Genomic DNA, 5194 nt, shown 5'->3' with positions numbered 1-5194 from the left:
ATAGATTAACATTGGAGATGAAAGAAAAAGATGACTCAGTTTATTTTATAACTTGGGAAAAATTTTATCAATGGTTAGAGACATGTTAGAACTTGAAGGATTTAATATTTTAGAACCAATGACTGATATTTAACCGAGTTCTAATTAATACGTTGATAACATCTTTAATTTTAGTGATTTAGTGATTCTTATCCGTTAACGTTGTTAGTCATGACTTCTTGAGATTTTATTATTCATGTTTATTTAAATAGATGAATTTATTTGTTTATTAATTGTTAGTAATATGGCTACAGTTAAGCTTATTTTAAAAATGGTAATGATATTTACCCATTATTATGATCCGGACAGTAGCGTGTTTGTTAAAATATGTGATTGTATCTATCCTTATTTTATCCTAAATCCCCTATTCCCTTCCCCCCATCCCCTTCCCTTACCATACCTGTATTGTTCCTATTTTTTCCTTATGCCTATAAACTCAATAAAATATTGTTTAAAAAAAAAAAAGCTTGGTTCTCTCCAAAGTTTCAACCCAAAATATTCCCTTCTTTATACAGCCCTGTCCCGGCCGCCACATCCCTCCTCTTTCCCCATTGGCTGAGGTACTATGAGGTTACAACTATGAGGTTACACCGACTATCTCCTACATATTTCCTGCTACATACTAAATCATACATCACATGTACATTAAAATTAAGAGATAAGGTGTGTCAGTTAATATTAATCAACTAATTGCACAGGCTCAGTTGCCTGAGTTCTGCCCCCCCTTTTTTATGCCTTCTTAGAAAAATCGGTTCTTTCCTGTTTTGCTAGTTATCTTCTCTTACAGCTCCTTTTCCCCATTCTGAAGACCCAGATAACAATTTTGCCTACGTGTTTCTCTTCCACCCTTCCTTTATGCTCTCCTTTCCTGTTTCCCAGCCATTGTAGTTGCTTCTCCACTCAGAAAATTTCCACTGCAGCAAATTCAATTTTAAATTTCTCTTTCAATATTAAATTTTTGAAGACCTTTCCTTTACTTCTATCAGTAGGACCGTATTATTTAATTATTTGAATGTTGCCCTCACCATTTCTGGGTTTTGTTTTGTTTTTTGCCCACTCAGGGTGATGGTTTATTCATTAAGAACGGACGGATTATCAACGATGACCACTCCTTCTACGCCGATGTGTACGTGGAAGACGGACTTATAAAGTTAGTGTCGAAACCCTGAAATTTGTTTTGTTTTGCACATTCTGTGATACAAAAGATGCAGCTTCTGGCCTACTTGCTCTGGTTAACAGCTTTGGATTAAAAAGATGATACTTGGAGAGACAAAAATCAGAAAGCGACGAGGTTAAATGATTGTAAGGTACGCCTCGATTTACAACAGCTCATTCAGTGACCGTTTAAAGTTACAACGGCACTGAAAAAACGGACGTTGCCCGTTTTTCACACGACCAGTATAGCAGCCCCACGGCCATGTGATCAAAATTCAGATGCTTGAGAACTGACTCGTATTTATGACAGTCTCCTGGGGTCACGTGATCCCCTTTTGCAACCTTCTGACAAGCAAAGTCAAGGGGGGGAAGCCAGATTCACTTAACAACCGGGTTACTAACTTAACACCTGCAGTGATTCACTTAGCAACGGTGGCATGAAAGGTTGGCATGAAAGGTTGTAAAAATGGGGGCAAAATTCACTGAACAAATGTCTCACTTAGCAGCGGAAATTTGGAGGCGACGGTCGTAAGTGTGAAAAAGTGGTCGTAAGTCCCTTCTTTCAATGCCGTTGAGACTTTGGATGGTCACCAAATGAACTGTTGTAACTTGAGGACTACCTGTAGTTAGTTTATTTCATATAAGCAATGCTCAGCTGGGTTCTTGAGGCTGAGGGCCTCAGTGCTTCGTAGCAAAATTTTCAGTCGAAAAACGCAGCGAGTTCTTTCAGGAATCCAGGCACTTGGTGATATTTTTTTTTAGGGCTGAACCAAGCATGGCGATGCTGCAGGCGATCCTTTAAAGGTGAAATGTATATTTGAGATGTTTTGGGCCCTCCCTCGATAAAAGAGTGAGCAGCTTTGCTTTCTTCCTGCTTAGACAAATTGGAGAGAATCTGATTGTCCCCGGAGGCCCAAAAACCATCGAGGCAAGCGGCTTTATGATTCTCCCAGGCGGCATCGACAGCAACACTTGTCTGCAGAAATCCGTTCAGGGCTTAGCAGTGGCTGACGACTTTTATCAAGGCACGAAGGCTGCATTGGCTGGGGGCACCACCACCGTCAGTAAGTATCAGAGCCAGACCCACAACAGATGAGGTTCAACTTCTCCATAGGGATTTCTGTGGAGATTGTCCATCATCCAGGTCACGGTTATCCCAAAAGTTTGCCTTTTCCAAAAGGCAACTGGACTTTCTGGGTTTTTTTTTCTTTGAAAACATTTCATGTCTCATCCAAGAAGCTTCTTTACTCAAGAACTGAAGAAGCTTCTTGGACGAGAAGTGAAACCTCTTCAAGGATAAGTCCCGAACTCCTCAACTGCTGCACTGCTGCGCAGGACCGGAAGTCTACACAGTTTCTTATTTACCACAAATCACCCCAATCCTTATCTCTGAGTCTTCTAAACTTCCAAAACCGTGAATCCGGCAGCGAGGTGGTCACACCACAAGATCTTCAAATATCGAAGAGTAATTTTTCAAGCCTCTGGAAACCGAACGGTTCACCCGGCTGACGTTAATTCAAAATGTGCCAAAATCCGCGATTCGAGCGGGCGCTCTTTGTCTTTTGCAGTTGACCACGTCCTTCCGGAGCCTGGCTCCTGTTTACTAACGGCGTTTGGAAAGTGGAAAGAGGCAGCGGAGAGCAAATCCTGTTGTGATTATTCTCTGCACGTGGACATCACCGACTGGTATGATGGGATCCAGGAAGATCTTGAAAATCTGGTGCACAACAAAGGTTTGTTTGCAATAGTGGTGAATATCTGTAGCTCGGCTGGAGGATGAGGGTGGAGGTTCGGTCTCCAAGCTTCTGGGTTGGTTTCCGAACATTTCTGGGTAACATCTTCAGTGGAGTTTAGGGGACGTCAGTATCCATGTTCTTCTGTTTGTAAGGGCTTCAGGTGTGGGTGTGTCGAGTGAGGGTCTCACAAGACTCATCACAAGCCTCTCACTGATGACTCACACCTGACCCATCACAAGACCCATCAAAGACCCTCACTTGACACACCCACACCTGAAGCCCTTGTAAACAGAAGAACAAGGATACTGACATTCCAGACACGTGGCGACAATTAGCAACTGACTCACATTTACGACCGTTGTAGTGTCCCGGGGGGCATGGGATCCCCTCTTTGCCACCTTCTGACAAGCAAAGTGAGTGGGAAAATCGGAATCCCTTTAACAACTGCAGTGATTTGTTGAACAATTGTGATAAGAGCATTCGTAAAAGGGAGCAAAATTCACTTAGCAAATGTCTCACTTAGCAACAAAAATTTTGGACTCCGTTGTGGTGGTACATCGGGGGCTGCCTGCGTTGTCAGAATCAAAGATTTGCGTCTCGAAGGAGTGCAAAGATTGTAATGCAACACACAAGTCTGACAGAAGATGATTGCTCACCTTGTTTGAAAAAGTATAGAGACGTACAATTGTGTTCATTCTGGGTTTTTTGTGTTTGTGTGTTTTGTTTTGTGCGTTATATTTCATTGTATTAATACTTGAATTAACACTTTCTAGATAGCCATTTTGTGATTGTGCCCACTACCCGTTTCAACATTTGAACCTATGCTACCTAAAAAATAGCTTATCCCTGTTAACGTAGGAAGTGAATTGATAGTTTATCAGTCCCAAATAAAACAGTCTCTCCGTGTTTTATTGGTTGGACTCTGTGTTTACGGTACCAGGTAATCCTAATCCCCTTATATTGTGTGAATTAATTCATTCATTTTTTTTATCTTAATAGGTATCAATTCTTTCCAAGTCTACATGGGCTACAAAGATCTCTACCAAATGACCGATTCCCAAGTATGTATTTTTTTTTCTTACGAGATTTGAAATCTCATATCGGTCTGATTTTTAACTAGGATGGAGTGGATGGCATTTGCCAACCGTGTTTTATTTTTTGTTCAGCTGCCTCTTCTCTTTTGGTTCGTGAGTTGAGTTGGACCTCCATTTTATTCTGAATTAGGATTCTGCTCTCTTTATGATTCTGTTGCAGGATTAGGGCAATTTTAACTGAGAATATAGACGTTATCCAATGCTTGGACTGCTATTTTCAGAATGATTGTCTTTCAACTGAGCCAGGAAACCGTTCCAAATTGCCAGATCCTCAGCTGATATCCTAAGGCAAAATTTAATGAAAATCTCATATTGTTAAGATTATTCTCCTCTGGTGATAGATTAGCAATAGTATTTAGACTTATATACCGCTTCGTAGTGCTTTACAGCCCTCTCTAAGCAGTTTGCAGAGTCAGCCTCTTGTATGTGTGTGTGTGTGTGTATATACATGGCTGAATTCAGAGTGTTTGAAGGTCTGACAGAGGCGATCCTGCAGACAATCTGGTCCCGTGTCATGCAGGACTTTAAAGATGAAAACAACACTATGTTGTATATTGTGTCTTGATAACCTTGATATCTGGACATCTTGAGAGTTCATCCAGTCTGGGCCACACAACGTGTGTCTTTAAAAGTGTCCATCAACAGGTCATCAAGAGGGGGGGTCAGTTGGGGGGGAGGGTTAGAAATGTGCAGGATGCAGGATCTAGAATTGAGTCTTCTAGGCTGGATCCCTAGAAAACATCCCTTTCTAGATGGTTTGTGTGGCTGATTTTTTTACTTGAAGCTTCTATTGACCAGGAAGGGAGACGGGAACAGAGGTTAAAAAAAAGAATCTCCCCAGAAAGAACTTGATCCATTTTGCCAGTGAGGAGATAATGAATATACATCATGAAGTTTGCCTTTTTTTGGATCTGATGTTATCTTAAGCTGAGAGAACAGAAAACATGTATAAACCATTCTTCTTCTTCTTCTTCTTCTTCTTCTTCTTTCTTCTTCTTCTTCTTCTTCTTCTTCTTCTTCTTCTTCTTCTTCTTCTTCTTCTTCTTCTTCTTCTTCTTCTTCTTCTTTCTCCTCCTCCTCTTCTTCCTCTTCCTCTTCCTCTTCCTCTTCCTCCTCCTCCTCCTCCTCCTCCTCTTCTTCTTCTTCTTGTTCTTCTTGTTCTTCTTCTTC

At 41.1% G+C, this 5194-nt stretch overlaps 1 pseudogene; it reads left to right on the top strand.

Annotated features, from left to right (window-relative positions):
* The first annotated feature begins 1100 nt into the window (after positions 1 to 1100).
* The window catches only part of LOC107301314, a 5479-nt pseudogene continuing 1385 nt past the window's right edge, over positions 1101 to 5194 (top strand).

This window comes from Protobothrops mucrosquamatus, unplaced genomic scaffold, assembly GCF_001527695.2.
Source record: "Protobothrops mucrosquamatus isolate PMUCROS unplaced genomic scaffold, P.Mucros_1.0 scaffold11441, whole genome shotgun sequence".
In the NCBI taxonomy this organism is placed as follows: Eukaryota; Metazoa; Chordata; class Lepidosauria; order Squamata; family Viperidae; genus Protobothrops; species Protobothrops mucrosquamatus.
The sequence above is the reverse complement of the archived record's forward strand: the minus strand, read 5'-3'. Positions and strand labels throughout refer to the sequence as shown.